Source organism: Ambystoma mexicanum, chromosome 13 (assembly GCF_040938575.1).
Source record: "Ambystoma mexicanum isolate Mex_15411 chromosome 13, UKY_AmexF1_1, whole genome shotgun sequence".
Taxonomy (NCBI): Eukaryota; Metazoa; Chordata; class Amphibia; order Caudata; family Ambystomatidae; genus Ambystoma; species Ambystoma mexicanum.
Window position 1 is genome coordinate 204,219,240 of NC_090938.1, and position 21,111 is coordinate 204,240,350.

Consider the following 21,111-nt stretch of genomic DNA (forward strand, 5'->3'; position numbering starts at 1 on the left):
AAAAGTGATTATTTTATCTTTTGCTAAAATCAAGTATTTCTGGACTGCATTTTATTCCTCATTGCTTTTCCCTTGAAATCATAAAAGTAGTTTTGCTACTGTATCCATCCTATACTAACTCCCCATTGATTGCAAAGAAGTGTGCTAGTGCCAGATTACCCATTGTTGATCAACGTCATATGTCTAAGTGTACTATCAGATATTAATTTATTATAAAGTGTGATATATATATATATATTGTTTAAATTCTCAAATAAACCTTCTAAACTTGCAAAACAGAACTACTTCTTGGCTCAGTGGAGTAAGGGGGATTCTAAGAGAGGGGTGTTATAAAGGGGTAGTCATCCAGAACTCATGAACTGGACATAAAGATATATCAATAAGGGTTTCCATTCAGTATCCTAGACTAGGCATTGACTTAGCTGTAGTGTTGAATTGAATCTTCTTACAAATTGGGGGCTCGAGCTGGACGTCTGGGTTAGATCTATCACTTGTGCAGCTTAATACAGTGTGCTAACTGACGGGATACATACATCCGGTCGGATCACCACGCTGTTTTACGCTGTAAAGCACTCTTCAAAGTGACACTCTAAGGAAAAGGTCTGTTTGCAAAAATAAAATACTAATTTCTGTAAGTCAGGACAGAGATCAATCTCTAGAATGACGACCTTGGCAGACATGAAAATAGCGAGGGAGCACCTCTTACATAAGCTATTTGTGAGAGGTGAGTGGACTCACCAGGACCAAACGGTCTGTTTGCAGCCCATCACGCAACAGGTCACTGAAACAGGGTCAGACATATGGAGAGATCAGGGTCCATTACATGTGGCCCTGAGTGAACTATATATGGCTCCTAAAGCCACAGATGAACACAATAAGATTGCCAGGATAGCGGCATACCTGTACCTATATATGGGAGACATGCAGGATAAATTTACTGAAAGCCAAGATCTGGCAAATAAGCGACAGATGGCGTTAGAGAAGGTCCAATCTGACCTGGTCTCTTCTGAGCAGAGGCTGTAGAGGAGCCAGGAGTTAGAAAATGATAGTAGGCAGTATATCATTAAAATAAAAGAGGATATTGACATCCTGCAACAGGAAAAGGCTGACCAGGATACCAGATTTCTGGCCTTGCAAAAGGAGTACCAAGAAGGTTTGGACTCCCTACTACAGAGCCAGAAAAAGCTGGAGCAACAATTAGATTTCAATAGGGCATGTGCTGAGCAGGTAGTCACCCTGCAAAGCCACCTAGATAGGGAGAAGGCAGAGAGCAATAAACTGATTTTGAAAGACCTGGATAGCCAGGCAGAGTTTGACTAGGAGCGCCAGAAAACTGGTGCCTTCCAAAGGCAAAGGGACGACCTGGCGGCACAGATGCAGACTCTTAGTCAGGAAAGGGACACCTTAGGCCAGGAAGTCTGCCATTTAAAAAGGAAAATGGAAGAAAATCACCTGGCCCTCCAGGGACTGGGTGACCTCCAAAAAGAACACCAGAACTTGTTAGAGCACCAGGAGGGTGGAGGAGGCTCTGGCAAGAAAGGAGCAGGCCAGTAGGGAAGGGACTCAGGAGGTAACCCTCCTGCAGCAAAGACTGGCCCAGTACTCCAGGACCAATCAGGAGGCACAGAGAGAAAATGAGGCTCTCTGTCAGCACAATGATAGGCTCCAACAACAGGTAGCGATGCAGGAGAGACTGATAGAGTCTAGTAAGGCCTTAACTGAGGAACTGAAAACGCAGGCTCTTGCATTGCAACAGGGAGCCGGGGCAGATAGAGACCAGGTTCGCTGGGAGAGGGAGAATCCTGAGCATAACCTCAGGAGCCCTAGTACCAGAGGCCTTCATATCTCTCAGTCCCTGGACTCTGCCACCCCCATGTCCCCTGGCGCACATGAGCACCGGGCCACAGGGATGGCAGATTACTATCCAACCAGAAGTATGGGGCTCATAGGCCAGTACCTCCCAGGAATGGAGGGGCGGGCATCCGGGTATGGGGACCCAAGCACAGTGCAATTTAGTGGGGAACCCCAGGAGAGTAGGCCCATTAAGGGGATCCTGAAAACTCCTGCCCAGTTAGGTCAGTGGGGGGGGCACCCATCAAATACTGGCAGCAAGGAGGAATCTGAAGACTCCTCTGAACGGCGCAGGACACAGGAGACCAGGTCCCCACATTCTGCCAGCCATTCCCAGGCTCGCAGAATCCGGGAAAACCTGGAAGAGCAGACAGGAACCTCTGAGAGCAGTGCCTCTGAGTCAGAGGATGAATGGACCAGGGTTACCCGAACCAAAAAGGCCAATAAGGCAAAAAGGGCCTTGCTTAAGGACCCATTGAAGCAAATAAAGGCAATAAGGAGTGTCATCACGCCTTATCACAAGAACGCCAAGTATTCCGTTTGGGAACACTTGGAGCTCTATGAGCAAATGATGGCGACTTTCCATTTGAAGGACAGCAGTAGCTGCATCTAGTACGTCAAATGGACATTCTCCCCAGAATACTCCAGTTTCTTTGCGGGGCTGGAGGACCAAAATCATTTAAGATGGTCCACCTATAAGGCGGCCATCTTGAAACATTTTTCTGTTCACAGAAATCCTCAAGAGGCTCGCAAGGCAGCCTACAATTTGCAATGTGGGGAGGATCAGGCCCCACAAGAGTTTGTGCAAGAATTAAAATGTGCTTTTGCGCAGACCACCAGAAGGGTGCGCACGGATAGCAGAGAATTTATCAATACGTTTTTCCATGCCTTACCCAAATACATAATGACCCAGCTCGTGAGAGATTTTCATGAGAAAAGATCTTTAGACTGGGTCATTGAACAGGCTACCCGGATCTATGAGGTGCAGAAGCCTATCGAAAATAAAAATAACGCGCCGAAAAACCCCAAAACCAACAGCACCCCTGCTGCTGCCAAGGTGGCATAGGTAAAGGTTGCCCCCGTTTTAGATTTGGAGATGGGGGGGCCTAAAAACCTGCCTGCACCAAATAATTCACAGCCCAGAAGGCCCTCGGGCCAGTCACAGACAGGGAGTCAAGGAGGTAGTCCCACAAATGGGGTCTCCCGCTCCCCTGACTATATAAGTCCCCGCTACAAGGGAAACCGACCAATCCTGGGTTATGTGTGGACTCCTCCAGCCCAAGTGGGGGGATCCAGCCAAGCACCTGACCCGGGGAACTTCCCTCCTAACTTCCCCCAGGAGGGCAGAAATTCTCCAAATCCTGGGCAGAAATTTTTCCCCAGTTATCCACTGCCGCGCTCCGTATGTTCCACGATCCCCCATTCTGGGGGATCACTTGGGCTAGATGCCGCTAAAGTAATTCAGACTTCCTTCCTGAGAGCAAAGCGTGCAGGGAAAAGAACACCTGTCAGGCCAAGGGCTCAGGCAAAAAGGCGGAACGCACAGCGGAGCTAGAGGGAAGAAAACAAACAAAGCAAATATTACATACCGTTTGTTGACAATTCCAGTCCCTCTACCCCCTCCGAGACCCACAAGCTTACCTGTGTATTCCTTTTTTCCAGCGGAATACCTACTTGTGATAAGACACAAGACTGGGAGTGAGTGAAGGTCAGAGGAAGTGTTCTTTCTTGAAAGAAGGGGGATCAAAGACTTTCCCCCAATAATGGATAAGTAACGTCAACAGCAAAGCGTCCACAATCCAATGAGTGAAAGCAAAATCCAATGTTCCGAAATCAAATGAGCGGGAAAAAACAGCAGAGCGTCCCACAATCCAAGGAGTGAAGCCAGGAGCCAAGTGTCCCAAGGTCCAAAGAGACAGAGCGATGCAGCGAAGCGTCCCAAAAACACCAACAAATGATGAGCACAGCAAAGCGTCCAACAAAAAAACCAACAAACAAAAAAGGTCAAGCAAAAATTCACCGGGTGTAAATAAACAGCGCCGTTCTTGCTAGCGCGGTAAACAACACTTCAGGGAGAAATTAGAAGTGGTGTAAGATTTCTCGAACGCCTGGATGTAGGGTGTTTCTTTCTTCGCTCGGGGAGCAGATGGCCAGGAGCGATTGTGGAATACGGGGTTGAAGGGAGCCGGGAGCCAGACATGAGGAGCAGAACCCAAAGCAAGTCCGGTGTGTATTCCGTGGTCGAGCAGGGGAGGAGATCAAACGGAGGTCTAAGACAGAATCAGGAAAACGGATAACAAGGTCCAAGGCAAAGGTAGGATTCGGCAACCAGGTAAGCAAGGAATAGGGAAAAGAACAACTTATCCCAGGAGCGTAGCTCGCGTAACGCAACGGTTTAGGAGCACCGGCTTACTGGGGGCGTGGCCAGATATAGGAAGTGAATACAAAGGAGGCGTGAAACGCACGCAAAAGAAAGTGAAAACGTTCCAAAGGATCCTTGCAGGCACGGTCCTCTTGGGAGATGTAGTTGTTTACCGGCGGTGGCGCTGTGTTGCTGTAAACGCCAGGCCAAACGCCACAGGCTTCTCCCCTGGACATAAGAATGCCCTAGGAAACCGGGGGGCGTGACATCCACCCAATTTCCAGCCCCAAAATCATCCATCCTTCTTTCCCCAATTCCCTGAGCCCAGACAACCTAATCCGGGAGAGGGGAGGCCAAGGGTGGAGGGGGTACCAAAATCTTCCCAACCAGGGGTACTACCAGAGAAGGGATAGCTACCCTTCCCGGGATCAGCCCAGGGGAGAAAATAGAGCCCCGTATCAGCCTGAGCGGGTTTCACAACTTGAGCGCCAGGTCCAAAATATGGCACGGGATCTGGGTCACATACTGAGGGCTCAACAGAACCCTCAGATGACCATGCCACCGCAGAATGCCCCAAACTCTGGACCTGGTGCTCCAGAACAATGACGGGGGCAGCACCCCGATAACCCACCGGTTCCCAGGGAGGAGGCACAAGGGGAAGGGATGTGTAAAGCCTTGGAGGAAGCTTCCTTCACAACTTGTAAACAGCCCCTGGAAAACCAGGAACCGGAAACAAAATCTCCTACCCCTGAAAGTCTGCCACCCAAGGAGCAGAGAGGAGGTAGGAGAAACAAAGGACCCAAACAGACCCACTTTGTGGAGGAGGTACAGGTCTTCCAATTTGAGGGAGAGGGATCCTCAGAAGATCCTGGGAAAAGGATCTTCTCCTTCAGAGATGGGGGAACTCCTCCCAAGGAAAAATGGGTCCCAAGGGATGTCAATTCAGACTGGGGAGATGTGGAGACTGAGCTACCGCCGCCCATCATCTCATCCCAGAACCGACAATACCGAAATCTCCTGGTTCAAACTCATCCTGGTGACTGCCTCCAAAAGGGGGGGCGGCCCAGAACCGGAACCAGGGGAACCCACAATGGCTCTGATCTCCAGTTGCCAACTTTTTCTTTCAGATTCCCAAGACTCTCCACAGAATTCTGCCCAAATCTCTTCTCTAGCAATGTCCAAAACCAGAAAGTTAGCCCACCAGTTCTCCAAAAATGTGCATTATCTGTGCCACCTTGAGGAGAAGGAGGGAAGATACCATGCCCCGGTACAAGTACAGGGGCAGGGTACAATTTTGGCACTGGTGGACACTGGATCCCAAGCTACCCTTCTGTCCAAAAGGGCCTTTGATGAACTAAATGCAGGAAGGGGGGAGAATTACCGTATTCCTCTCACCTCTCTTCCTGGACAACTGCAGAACTTTGACGGGAAGGAAATTCCTGTCGAGGGCACTGCAGATTTGACATCAAAATTGGGCGACACAAGGTGAAACACCCGGTCATAGTAGTGACTCCAGAGGGCACCCCTTGTTTACTAGGGAATGACCTCCTGAGAAGGTTGTCACCCCTAATAGATTGTGTAAACAAGGTCCTCTGGACCCAGACTAGCCGACCAATAAAATTAAAACAGAGTGTCAACCATGTTAGTTTAAACGGCACCTGCCACATGGTTGAACAAACATCTGACCAAGTAGAATTTCACTTCCAGAACAACCAAACTCCAGACGTGACAGTAATAGCAGTAGGACAACAGACTGGTGATGGGGGGTCCTCTATATTTCTGAAAATCAACCTTCCTTCCAGTTTAAGGTGGTATTCCACACTGGAAGGAAACACTCTGAAATTCTTCACCAATCCACAATCAGAAACTCCCACTCCCATAGTCCAGAAAGATGTGAAATCAGCTCAGAGCCTGGCTGATATTCAGCAAATTGGAGAGCAGTTGTTCATCCCTGTTCAGTTAAATGATGGGAAGGACTCTGTTCTCGCTCGAGTGTGCTTGAACAACCGTAAGAGCTTCATCAGCAAAGCCATGTTCCGCCAACTCCCAAAAGATCCAGCCATTCCCACATTCAAACTGATAGACAAATGGGAAATGGACCTGGAAGCACCTAATTCCAAACATCTCCTGCCAAGCAGGTGTATGCTCAAAATCTCCATTGGCAACAAGAGCATAGTCCATAATTGTTGGGTCGTGCAAGACGTCACTGCCGCCTTTTACTTAGGCAGTGACATTCTTAATCGCTTTGCCATTAGTTTGGACCTAATAAACTTCAAAGCTTGGTCCCGATTAGCGGATAATCCCATGGGCTTTGATGGTCCAGAAAAAGCATTTAGGTCAGCTCAATTGCTACCTCATGCAGTTGAAATTCAGATCAAAGAGGAAGTCACCATCCCAGAAAGGACCCGACAATTCTCCCTGGAAGTGAAAGTTAAAAGAGGACAACATTTGAAAAACCCTGATGCTTACATACATCTAAACGCTTCTCTCCAACAGCAAGGGTTGGGGGTAAACCCAACTCCATTAGTCAACATAGAACATGACACCATTCTAATAGAGGTGGATAACAGCGACTTAAAGAGTATTACTCTAGCCGCAGGCACCATTATTGGAATAGCGATTGATGACCGACATTTCTCCATTGATCTAGGAAATGAACTGTTAGGACCAATCCCCAAGGACTGTTTTGACAGTGACAGTGATGACAAAACAACACCAGACAGGATCTTCACTCGGCATGAGGGGAACTTCCTGGTGTACACTGCTTGCCCTTACGGTAAGGAAGATGTGACTTGTGACTTCAGGAGGGATGAGGTGATTTTCCAGGTCCATGAGGGCTGCCTTTCCCACCTGAAGCCTCCAGTCCAAATCAGCACTCTGACCAGGGACTTCTCCACCCAGCTGGAGGAAGCCGCTGAGATAGCCAAACCAGAAGTCTTTCCAGGCTTCAGACAGATGTTGGAAGAGAGGGTCAACCTAGCTGATGCCTGTGTGACTCTGGAACAAAAGCAAAAGTTGAAACAAGTTTTCTTGGATTTCCAAGATCTCTTTGCGGTAGACACATATGACTGTGGCCGCACCGACATCCACACAACAACAATCCCCACGGACCCTGGCCTGACTCCAGTGTTTGTGAAGCAATATCGCTTGACTCTCGCATCCATGGAGTCCCTTACTGAAATAATTAAGAACCTTGAGTCCCGGGGAATAATCCGTCCAGTCCACAGCACTTTCAATAATCCGGTGCTGGGAATATTGAAGCCAAACGGCCAGTGGAGACTCTGCGCCGACCTTAGGGAGCTCAACAAACGGGTCCATACTTCCCGATGGCCTCTGCCCTACATTGACCAAGGGCTGGCCCAGATCCAGGGGTCACAGGTATTCACTGCAATAGACCTGACCAATGGAGACTGGACTGTGCCTGTCAGTAGGGAGGACCAATACAAGCTCGCTTTTACCTTTGGGGGCCAGCAGTACACATGGACCCGGACTCCCTTCCGATACCTCAACTCCGACAATGAATTCAACATTTTCCTACACAAGGCCATGCCCGACCTGGGTACAAGGGGTAACCTGGCTTATGTAGATGATGTCCTCATCAAAAGTTCATCTGTGGAGGAACACATAGCGGAGATCCATTATGTTCTGACCCAGTTGAGGGCCGCCGGAGCAAAACTTTCCTTTCAGAAAGCACAGTGGTGTAGAACCCGTGTTAATTTCTTGGGGCATGAGATTACTCCTCAGGGTCTCTGTCCCCAGGAAAAGAAAGTGGAAGCACTTCAGAAACTGAAAGACCCCACAACTCTGCGGGAACTAAGGAGCCTCCTTGGACTGACTAATTACAGCAGAAAGTTCTTTGAGGGCTACGCAGAGATCACCAGACCCCTGATTCATCTCCTGAAGGGGGGGGTCAAGTGGGAATGGGGTCCAGAACAAGCCGAGGCGGTAAGACAACTCAAAAGAAGCCTCTCACAAGCGCCTTGCCTAGCTTACCCTATCAGAAACAAGGAGTTCTTCCTGGAGACGGGGTTCTCTAATACGTTCTTGACGGCAGTATTATACCAAAAGCATGACAAGGTCAATAAAGTAATCTCCTATGCGAGCAAAACTTTATCCTCTGTGGAGGAAAAATTCAACGATTGTGAGAAGGCACTCCTGGCAACGGTGTGGGCATTGAAGAATTACCGCCCGTTTATCCATGGGGAACACATCATAGTGGAGACTCCACAGCAGCCTCTGCAATATCTCCAAAGTGACAGAATCCGGGCCGGAAATGTCAGTAATTCCCGAATTACTTCCTGGATTCTGTCAATGCAAGGCTTTCCTGTGGAGGTCAGATATGGCCAAAACAAGAAGAGTCCCCTCGCTCAAGGTCTGGCTGACTTGCATGATTGTGCCAGAGAAAACTGTCTCGAGTACGAAAGTCTAAAAATCAAGGACAACACGGAGGCATACCTTAATTCCCCACACAAAGTCTTTGAAGAGGACAAGTGTGAGGGAATGCCCACTGTTTATGTGGATGGATGCTCGTACCATGTTGACAACAATGGGGAAAATGAACTGGTGGCCGTCGTAGGGAATGCCTGGGTGAAGGAGTTTCCAGAACCCTCCGCTGGATACAAAATTGGTCCCCGAAGTAGTCAGGTGGCAGAATTGATGGCTGTGCATCAGGCCATCCTCACTGCTGTCTAGCATCAACTCCACGAACTGGTCATAATCACAGATTCGGATTATGTACGGAACGGGTTCGTGGAGCACCTGTCAACTGGAAAACCAGAGGCATGTTATGCGCTTATAACAAACCCTTGAAACATGGGAAGTTAATCCAAAACATTTATGATCTGGTCACCTCGAATGGGATGACCTCCTACTGGAAGAAGATCAAGGGTCATTCCAAAGTAGAGGGACCAGACAAAACTGGAAATGACTTAGCTGATCAGCTGGCCAAAACCGGGGCCATCCAAGGGGATCTAATCGAAATAGAGTCCCTGTTGGGGGAAATCAAGGTCACCGCTATCACTAGGTCCCAGACAAGTGCTCACAATGATCTTTCAACTGCACAATGGAGTAAGGAGACCCCTGATGCTGATTTAATTACAGCTCAGAAGGGGGATCCAATTATTGGTAAGTTTTACCAACACCTTGAGGACCCTGAGAACTTTCCCCTGACGGATACCGATTACAATGGGAAAGAGGACCTAAGAGTGTTGATGAAATGTCCAAAAATGTTCAGAATCCAAGACGGTTTGTTGGTAAGGAAATCCAAAGCTGGCCACGATCAGTGGGTGGTTCCTACCTCATTCCGAAGCCTGATGTTAAGTCACGCCCATGATGCGGCCACCGCCGGTCATAGGGGGTTTCACACAACACTGGAAATCTTAAGAGAGGTTGCATACTGGCCACACATGGGGCAGGACCTCGACCAATACTTGAAGGGGTGTCTTGTGTGCGCACAATTTCAGCCATCATCCCTCACACACCGTGCGCCTCTCCAAAAGAGGGGGATGACACTGCCATGGTCAGATTTGCAAATGGACTTTGTAGGCCCTGTGATTCGCTCATCTAGAGGAAACAAGTACATGTTGACCGTTACATGCTTGTTTACCAAGTGGGTGGAATGTCTCCCAGCCCCAAACTGCAAGGCAGAAACAGCAGCTGCCCTGATGATTAACCACATCTTTTCCCGTTTTGGTCTACCTCAAAGGATTGAGTCAGACAGGGGTAGCCACTTCACCAGTGAAGTAATGGCAAAGATGTGGGAGATACTGGGGGTCAAAAGGAAGTTACATATTGCTTCCCAGCCAGCTTCTTCTGGGGCAGTAGAGAGATATAACCGAACCATTGTGAGCATATTAAAGAAGTTTATGGCAGATTCTGGGCCAAGTTGGGATATCCGATTACCTCTGGTCCTAATGGCCATCAGATCTATCCCTTCATCTGCAACCAAAATGTCACCATTTGAGTTGATGACTGGACGCAAGATGGTGCTTCCCCAGCATTTGCTCTACAGAACCCAAGAGCAAACGTTGATAAATGCCTCCACAACTCATGAGTATGTGGAGAATTTAAGGAAACACCTTCAGCATGCTTTTGCCTATGCTCAGCGGAATCTAGAAAGATCAGCCGAAAGCATGAAGACCCACTATGATTTAAAAACTACCCGAAAGGAATATAAGGTGGGTGATCGGGCCTATCTATACAATTTACAAAGGAACCAGGCCAAACAGCGAAAATTCTTGCCTACATGGAAGGGACCCTTTGAGATTATAGACAAGATCTCCCCTGTGGCCTACAAGATCCGCATCCCCGAAGGCGGTTTGGCAGAGGAGGAAGACAAGTGGGTCCACATAAACCAGTTGAAGTGTTGCCATCCCAGGCACACTTTGCAGCAACTGGAGGAGTCCTCTGTAATCCCAGAGGGTACCGCTCCAGAGTAATTCAATTCCAACCCTAAAATATCCTACATATAGCCTATCAAATTCTGTGTTTCTCGGGGGCGCTGTTGAGCGCCGAACAAGATGGCCGCTTGATTGTGACACTCCGCGGCTGGCAGGTCACAGAATCCGATTTGCGGCACCTTTCTGCATCGATACCCGACCTCGAAGGGCACGACTCCACAGCTGCTGATCCGGGCTACACTCGGCCCGAATCCCGACACGAAACGGGGCCGGGAGCCCTAAGATCCCGATGTCTCTCCGCCCCTCCCCCACCAGCGAGGCGGCTTCGCGCCAGTACCCTGCTCCAGTTGTGGAACGCGCCGGACCTCCCGGCTCGCCAGCGCCACTACTCGCTCTGGTGTGGGCCCCCACCCACCCCTGCCGAGGCTCGTTCCTCGGGAAGGCCTCTCCCGGAGCCCTGATCCGGCGTTCACCAGCCGCGCAGGGGCGTCATACACGGCCGTGGCTGCAGGGCGACTCTTCCGGATTTGGGATCCTGCTTGCTGGCTGCTGGGGGTCCCCCCCCTCACGGACACCTGGCGGAAGGGTCGAGCTGCGGCGCACCCCATCACACCTGGTGCCGTGCTCCCCCGCGCCCCCACCCACCCCTGCCGAGGCTCGCAGCTCGGGGAGGCCTCCTCCGGAGCCCTGATCTTCTCCAGCCGCAGAGGGATGGCATATACTGCTGCGGCACGACTCGGCGCCGCCTCGGAGGGCACCCCGGCGCTGCTACGGCCCGGCCCTTCCTGGTTCACGATCCTGTTTGCCTGCTGCTAGGGGTCTCCCCCTCCTCAAGGATACTTGGCGGAGGGGTCGAGCTGCGGCGCACCCCAACACACCTGGTGCCACGCTCCCCCACCCCCCCCCAAGCCGACATACACCGCAGGGCCCCAGGCCCAATAAATTACATGGTGCATGGAGGGGGGGTGCCGCCTGGCTCCGCGACCCGTATACCCGCCTCCGTAACATAGAGGCACACTTTGGCCGCCGGCACTCGTACCCGACGAAGCCAGCTCTACCCTGGAGCTGCATCACCCTGGTATCTCTCCACTCCGGAATTGTCTTGGGGTGCTCTGGGCCACGCCAGCCACCTACATCTCACCTACCTGCCTCCTGGCCTGTGAAGTCTCGGTGGGTCTGTCACCCCACATTGATGCTCTTGAGCCTCAGCCTGTCCAATCCATCGGTGGGACACGGGGCCGATTGGTGCTTCCCCCTGTCCCTCCTGCAGGCACGCCTGGACTACCACACCGTGATCACGGTTCACACGGCAGCCACCGCACACCACAACTTTTAGCCTCTGAGCCACATCTGAACTCTCTGGACTGCACCTCCCGCACAGCCGTGGGCTGGCTACACCCCCGCGGTCTCCGTCGGCGGCAACGGGCCACACATATGCGGGTCCACAGCCACTGACCCCCCCCCGGGGAACTACCTGTTCCACATCATCCCTGCATCCTGCCCTGTGTGTCTCACGGCCCGAGGTCCCCACACCTCTCTTTCTTGAGCCGCTGGTATTCCCCCCTTACTCCATTGGAACTTCAACATCACCAGGATGACCAAGGGGGCCGCAAGGAAACAGAGCTCCATCAATATGTTTGCGAAGACGCCGGTGAGATCGCCAGAGGAAACCATCGAGCAGGCTCCCACGGCGTCATCATCCGCCACAGCCCCGGAGTCTCAAAACATGATGGACTTTATTCGGGAGGGCTTCACCGCACTTCACTCCAAACTAGACGACATGAACGGCACTATATCCTCTATCAAAGCCCATATTGAGAGGACGGATAGCCGGGTGGCGGAGGTTGAGACGAGGGTGGGCACCACTGATGATGCATTGGGTGCCCTGCGCTCTGAAGTCGCTGCTCTTTCCAACCGAGTCCTTGACGTGGAGAAGAAGAATGAAGATTTGGAATCCCGATCAAGGCGCAATAACCTCCGTATTATCGGCGTCCCCGAGAACGAGGTTCATGAATCAATGGAGGACTTCGTCGAACACACACTACTGATGCTCCTCGATTCACAAAAACTCTCCCGCAATTCTCCATAGAGCGTGCACACCGAGCCCTAACGGCTAAACCCAAGCCTGGCGCTCCTCCTCGGCCCATCATAGCCCGGGTGCTGAATTTTCGGGACCGCGATGCCCTCCTCAGAGCCGCGAGACTCAAGGGTGAGCTCTTACTGGATGGCGCGAGGATCCATCTTTATCCGGACTTCTCAGTGGCCGTCCAGCGTGAACGCAAGACCTTCCTGGCGGTTAAGTGTAGGCTGCGTGATCACTCAATTAAATACGCCATGCTCTACCCCGCCAAGCTCCGCATAGAACACGCCAACCGGGTGTTCTTTTTCTCTCTTCCAGAAGATGCCTGCAAGTTCCTGGACGAACATTTCCCAGGCTGATCCCCCCCTTGTTCAATGCCCTGCAGCTACCCTTCAGCCCGTTCGGGGAGGGCCCATGCCCGACCACCTTCCTGCGCTGGAGTCACACTGGGTTTCTACTCTGCAACCTGTTTAGATTGTTCACTGTTATGAATAGGTGCCACATCAACATGTGCAACATCTACGCCCAAGTTACGTGCAAGCTCTTACTACTGGCACCCTTTTACGTCACTTGGACCTGCCACGGCCCGGAGAGACGCGGCCAATCCGGCCCACAGGCCCCCAGGCTCTGATGCCTTTGGTTTGGTTTTGGTTGAGGGGTTTTGGGATTGTCATCCCTCTGTTTGGGGGAGGGATGTGAGAGGGGGTGGGACATGTTGGGGGTTATGTTACAAAAAGCTTGGCGTTGGCAGCAACTACGGACCACGAGGTGGTACTCAATGACTGTTTCTGCAGGACTTCCTTATTGGCCCATTGGTTACTGGTATTCTTTCTGATATACTCACCCCCGTATCGATGTCTGGGAGTGACCTGACTTTTATGAGCTGGAATGTTCGGGGGCTGGGTAATTATAAAAAGATGAGGCAGCTACAGCTACAGGCTGAGCGTCATGGATCCAGGGTTCTTTTTTTACAGGAGACATATGCCCGCACAGAACAATGCATGAGATTTGCTAAATCATGGGGTCCCCACAGATTCTTCACCGATTTCTCTTCCCAAAGCCGTGGGGTCATGACTATCATTCATAAGAGTCTCAAGTTCACCCTCATCTCTTCACACATAGACCCTCAAGGCAGATATGTACTGCTTCATGCTACGCTTCAAAATAAGGAGATCGTCCTGCTGAACATTTACGGTCCCAATATAGATGATCCGGATTTTTATGTACAGGTCTCGTCCCTTCTCGATGGCTTTCCCCTTGTTCCCATCCTCTGGGGGGGGATTTTAATACAATCTTCGATGTGGCCCTCGACAGATCGGGGTCCAAACCTCGTCAAGCCTCTAGAGCAGCCTACGCAGCACTATCATCCCTGCCCCGGCTTGCCATGGTTGATGCATGGAGGTTCTTTTACCCGGATTCCCGCGTTTACTCTTTCTACTCCTCGGTCCACGATTCTTATTCCCGTATTGACAGATGGGTGATCTCCAACGCACTAGTTAAGAATGTCATACAGTAAATGATTCTCCCCAGGACCCTGTCTGACCACTCTCCCGTGACTATCACCATAGACTGGGGACCAGATCCCGGCCGCACCCGATGTTGGAGGCTGAAGCCTCTCTCCCTTCTAGACCCGGAGTTTTGTTCTGAACTCGAGTTATCTATCGAGGAGTTCTTCGATATAAACACAGGCTCGGTGACATCACAGGCCATTCTGTGGGAGTCTTTCAAGGTCTACATCAGAGGGATAGCGCTGTCGAAGGAGAACGGTGTCCTTAGGTCGATCCGCAGGGACCTCGCCGAGAATGAATCTAAATTATCGATCATTGAGGCTAAATGTTCACTTCACTCCACTCCGGGAGCCCTGGCGGACATCGGGGTTGAGTTGGATACGTTCCGATCCCTTGCCGAGCGCGAACAAAAATTCCTGGATAATCCTGGCATGGCGAGAAAATACGGGGAGGGTGAACGCCCAGGCCGATTTCTGGCAAGACTTATTTGTCACGAGATGGGGTCCCCGCATATACTTGGGACTGAGAGATCGGACGGCTCCATGGCTGTCACCTCACAGGACATCAATACAGAATTCTTCACATTCTATGAAACCCTATATTCCAACTCTGATGAGGTGCCAGCGGTGGAGATTGACTCCTTTCTCGATACCCTTCCTTTGTCGACTCTCACTCCGGAAGCTGCGGGTTTCCTTGATTCCCCACTTATGCTTGAGGAGCTCTCTGATGCGATTGACTCCTTATCCTCGGGGAGGGCCCCTGGCTCGGATGGCATCCCAGCTGAATTTTATAAGCGCTTTAAATCACTATTGCTCCCTCACCTGATGGGTCTCTGGGAGGAATCGGTTGAAGCCGGTGTACTTCCCCCTTCACTTCGCGAAGCCACAATTACGGTATTACTTAAATCTGGCAAACCCTCCTCACAATGCGGTTCGTACCGCCCGCTCTCACTTATAAATTGCGATGTCAAAATATATGCTATGGCACTAGCACTCCGGTTGGCTCCCTTCTTGCCTTCCATCATCCATCCAGATCAAGGGGGCTTTATCCCTGGTCGCTCTACCTCTCTGAACCTTAGGCGCCTCTTTAATATAATTAATAGAATAAACCCCGAGACACATGCGGTGGCGGCCACACTTGACATGCAAAAAGCGTTTGATTCGGTCTCGTGGAGGTATTTGTGGCGGGTCCTCGAGAGCTGTAAATTCGGTCCCTCTTTTCTCTCCTGGGTTAAATTGCTCTACTCTGATCCTGTGGCTAGGGTCTGCACCGGAGACCGCTGCTCCCCCGTCTTTAGAATCGCCAGGGGGACGAGACAGGAATCCCCCTTCTCACCCTTGATCTTTGCCATAGCAATAGAGCCCTTCGCTGATATGCTCCGCCAATTTCATGCTCATAGAGGACTCCGTACGGCAGGCCAGGCAGACATAGTTTCCCTATACGCCGATGATGCTCTGCTGTTTATACGCTCTCCCTCCATCAACTTACCCCCAATGCTGGAAGACGTCATACATTTTGGCCGAATCTCGGGCCTTAAGGTGAACTGCTCGAAATCTATACTCTTCCCTCTTACAGAATGCACTCCCCCCCTCCGGACACTCAGGGGTTCACATGGGCCCAGTCTACTTTCACCTACCTGGGGATTGAGATAACGCGCCATCGAGCGCTGACTTTCAATGAGAACTACCAAAAGTATCTCACATATTTGTCCTCTAGGGTTCTAGTCTGGGACAAACTCCCGATATCCCTCGCAGGCAGGATAGGTCTACTGAAAATGGTAGTGTTGCCCCAGTTACTCTACAAGTTTACCAACATCCCCCTGTGGCCAGGGGTGGGTTTCTTCCGGGAACTGACCCGCATGGCCAATTCCTTCCTCTGGCATTCGGGTGCAGTCCGCCTCAAACTGGATACCTTGTCTACCCCTATGGCTTATGGGGGCTTCGGTGCCCCGGATTTTCTTAAATACTGGCTGGTATCCCAAATCCAATATACATCCCACTGGTTCAACACGACGGACCCCCCCCCCACATGTTAGACTTGAGAAGCTTGCGGTCAGTGACCGTGACATTCGCTCACTGGTGATACAACCCGCCCCTCTGGCACTGGACTCACAGAGCCCGGTCGCCTGCACATCCCTGGCATTGTCAAAAACATGGAAATTGTCCGGTACTGCTCACACGTTTCATGGTAATCTCCCTCTCTGGAACTTCCTGCCGGGGTTCCCTCGGGTGCCACCGGCCATGGTCCGACGCTGGGCCGAGGCGGGATACGAGTTGCTGCGCGATGTGTTTGATCGGGGTGTATTTGTAGAATGGCCCGACCTCCCACTGCCCTTAAGGAGAGGCCAGTGTATATGGCTCCAATACTCATCCCTTCACAGGATCCTCAAGCGTAACTATCCGACCTTCCCGGCCATGCCACCGGACGACCCCCTCATCGAGGAACTCACCTCCTCCTCACCCACTAGAGGTAAAATATCTAGACTATACACTATGCTGCAGTCCAGATCTATTCCGGAATTCACTAAATTGAGGCGGGCGTGGGAGGTGGACCTTGGTGTCGAAATGTCCGATGAGCGCTGGGCGCATCTGTGTGAACGCACACACCGGGTGTCCTTCAACTCCCGCTTCAAACTGATTCAGTTTAAGGTCCTACCTAGATTCCACTACACCCCAATCAGATTACACCGCATGTCCGTGATCACCCCTCTAGTTGCCCTAGGTGCAGCATAGATTCTGCCGATTACATCCACATGATTTGGTCCTGTTCCCATCTCTCACAGTTTTGGGAGACAGTCTGCTCGACGATGTCTGCTATGCTCGACCATCTCACCAGCCCCTCCCCGGTGGTATGTCTCTTCCATGACCTTCCGGGCCTCCCCCGGGACTCCAAAAAACTAGCTAGTCTCTGCATGCTCCTCGCTGTACGATCCATCCTATTGTGCAGGCTTCGCCCCTCGCCTCCCACGCACGCCCAATGGCTAAGAGCGGTCACGTGGGCCTCAGACTCTGAGGAAGCCTGGTCTCACCTACAACCCACCCACTCTAGGCCTAGGAACATCTGGCTCAGATTCCGTTCTTATATGTCAGACCTGAATACGACACCGGCCACATCTCCTCCAACTACCTCCCCCCACCGACCCGAGCTCTCGCCCCCATCATAGTTTTCTGACATACTGCTCATGTTATAAAAGTCCCCAATGGCTTCCTTTGCAGTGTAACCCTTGTTTGCCTATACTGTGTATTTTTGTATTCATATTGTACTTGCCTGGCGTTGTTCGCCTGTTTTTTGCTGCCACGCTAAATGAATAAAAAGAAGTTTAAAAAAAAAATTCTGTGTTTCTCAAGTTTATGTGTTCCTGTCGCTTAATTTAAAAAAATGTGCATGTTCATATCTGTTGAGTTCTAAAATATATATGCCACCCCACTATATCAATGGTGGGGGCGAAATGTCCATGAATAGGTATTGCCGCTTTTCCTTTGTCATCCTAGGAGAAAGAAAACCTGGAGACTGGCCAAGGAGGACGATCCGGAGACCGGGAGCAGAGACCCAAGGGGCCCGGGGTACCGCCCAATATTCCCATCAGGACCGGCGAGGAGAACCGATCGATCAGTACCGGATGGAGGAAAAGATGCTGAACTGTGCCATTTGCAGGATTGGAAGAAGATTATGTTGACATACCAGTGCGTGGGTCAAAACCTTCTATGCACCCGACTCTCCATCGACTCAAATTCAAAGTGCAGTCGCGTGGGGGGGCCTTGTTGGGTGTCCTGACCCACGTTTGAGTTATCATGCTGCAACATTTGGTGCTGTGGGCTTAGAAAATCCAAGATGGCCAAAAAGCCCACATGTACGCCAGAATAGGACAACTGTGCAGTACTGGCATGGAAAACATCATGATGGCCAGAACCTCCCAGAAAATGCACAGGGAAATGCATGAAGAACAGGCTGCCACCCATTTTTGCCTATGTTGTGAGCACAGGAGGGCACTGCCTAAAACCACCATTGGGCTACCCACACAGTAGCCTGAAACCATTGGGAATGGCAATGCTGATTGCCAAAAGCAACCCAGAACTGTGGAGAATTCATTTTCTTAAATCCCAAAAATGGTTGCATTACCAGTACTCACCACTATCAGAAAGCCGGCGTTTTAATACCACCAGACTTTTGTGTAAAACTGAACAAATGAAACAAAACCAGACCAAGGAAAGACTTGCTAAGAGGTGGATACAATTTAAAACTATATTCTGAAATGACTTGAAGGAAGTAATTATTTAATGTGTATGTAAAAATCGTAAGTGATTTAAACTGGGAACAAAAAAATTACATGTAGCTAAAAACTGGCTTAAAGAGATTCCAATTCTGCCTGACATCTACCCCCACAGGAGTTAAAACCTGCTCAGCCACTCTTCCTCTTGCCAAAAGGAGTTGTCACCTCTCTGATTAGATTAGGGGTGGAGCAGCTACAGGGAGTTGAACAAAGGCCTGTCCTGGACTCAGGCAAATGTTATATTGGGGGCTTCGTAAAAGTGGCTTCCTCTTGGCAGAAAATGGGGAGGGGCAGCCCCCTCTGAGGACAGGCTGAGCTTAAAGAAAGTGGATAGACTGGTTTCTCCACTCCTTGCGCACATGTGTGTAATTTTGGGTAAGTGTCCGATATTGAAAAACCAGTTAAAAAGCGCAAAATGTTGCCATTTCTGAATGCAAGCCCCCAGGAAGATCAGAGGCGGACAAGCATGGACCATAAGGAATATATAATGTGCACATGTAATTTCAACAAATTGTATATCTGGGAAGGATGTATTTGAATCAAATATAGATTTGTGGGCAAACTGACCAGGGGAGGATCCTCTGACCCATAAAACCTACAGCATCACTCTGACACAACTTTCCTTCCCCCAATAATGGGAGAGGGGAGAATTGGGCCAATGACAAGTAGAGAGGGGCAGGCTTAGCAAGGCCCAGGCACACACCCATTTCCAAAACACATAAAAAGAGACTGCTGGGACAGGTAGAGACATTCAAATCCAGTTGCTGAGGAGCGTTTTGCCGGACCACACAACATCCAGAAGATACCAGTTCCAGACTGACTCCAGCTACATACTCCAGAACCTAGAACTTATACTTTAGAACCTAAATCAGAGGCCTAAAACCACAAGCTGAGTTCTCTGCAGCAGGCCTCAAATCATTGCAAGCTACTCACAGCCGGGCGAGCTGCTTGAATCCCTTGCCAAGAACTTTTGCTAGAACCAGTGCAGAGATCCAGGAGCCGTGCAGAGACCGCTGTATCCGGACAGACCAGACCAGTGCCAGACCAGACCGTGCAGAACCACAGACCCAGAGACCAGATCGCTGTGAAGTGCCGCTAGCCTGATTGATCAGATCCGTGATGAGGTCCAGTCCTTCCAAAATATATTGTGAGTACTTAGGTCAGATGGTGACAGAAATAAGCTCTTAGTTTAAAATAATCTAATCCAAACTATTTTAATATAACCAGAACTGCCTCCTAGAAGTTGTCACTTGTCATTTTGTAAAGCTTCCGTATCTCTGGAACCGTTTGGGCTACGAACTTGGTTTAACTTTCCTCTGAAAGCTTCGAATCTCAGCTTTTCAACAAGCCTAGACTTGCTACTCCTTATATTTTTGCCGCAATCACGATTCACGCACTCACGAATTTTACCGCGATTTGCGATTTGGTTAAAAATCCAGCCACGTCTAACCATCAGCAGTCATTGCTTTCCTTGCTAAAAATTTGTTTGCCTCTTAATCACCATCTCTGAATCATTGCTAAAGTGAGCCTGAACTTATCCCAAGTAGCTACCGCTCCCCCTGAACCTCCTAAAGGGAATTAAAACCATTTTCAGCATATTTCACACTTCATTGCCATCACCTTTTTAAAGCATTTTGGGCATGTGTTTCAAACTTCTATCTGTGGTCTAAGCTTGCTGGGGTGAACTGAATTATATTTGATTGCATTCCTAAGAACTGTGTGTGTTACTTCTATCTCCTTCCATTTCTTACATTGCATAGGGGAGGGGGGTGAATTGCCAGAGAAAAAGTGATTATTTTATCTTTTGCTAAAATCATATCAAGTATTTCTGTACTGCATTTTATTCCTCATTGCTTTTCCCTTGAAATCATAAAAGTAGTTTTGCTACTGTATCCATCCTATACTAACTCCCCATTGATTGTAAAAAAGTGTGCTAGTGCCAGATTACCCATTGTTGATCAACATCATATGTCTAAGTGTACTATCAGATATTAATTTATTATAAAGTGTGATATATATATATATATTGTTTAAATTCTCAAATAAACCTTCTAAACTTGCAAAACAGAACTACTTCTTGGCTCAGTGGGGTCAGGGGGATTCTAAGAGAGGGGTGTTATATAGGGGTAGTCATCCAGAACTCATGAACTGGACATAAAGATATATCAATAAGGGTTTCCATTCAGTAACCCAGACTAGGCATTGACTTAGCTGTAGTGTTGAATTGAATCTTCTTACAAGGATCTCAACTATGGACTTTGCTTCAATCAAATCCAAGATCTAATTTGATCCCTTTTGAATTTCAGATGCCTGCAGAAAATTCTCAGTGCGAGTGATGCAAATTTCCATCCAATCGACTATGAAAATCTTGCAGAGTGTGTTATCCTTTCTGGCTTCAGTTTATATCACACCAACAATTTACCAGGATAGCAGCGATCGCGAGTAAGCGAGATCAATTAATGGCACTATGCAGCACCAAATGCAACACAGGAAACAACACACTGCTTCATTCTTGATACAAAGACTCCTCAACCCTGTTCTTGCACAATTGCAAAATTTGAGCACTGGTAAAATGTATTTACATGATACCCACTGCACTCCCACAGTCTTTAGCATGCGCACAAAAATTGCAATGCTCAGGT

At 49.8% G+C, this 21,111-nt stretch overlaps 1 protein-coding gene across 7 annotated transcripts in view; it reads right to left on the reverse strand.

Annotated features, from left to right (window-relative positions):
* LOC138521088 (copine-5) overlaps window positions 1–21,111 on the reverse strand; it is a 1,203,840-nt gene that overhangs the window by 72,677 nt on the left and 1,110,052 nt on the right. The window lies entirely within an intron of this gene.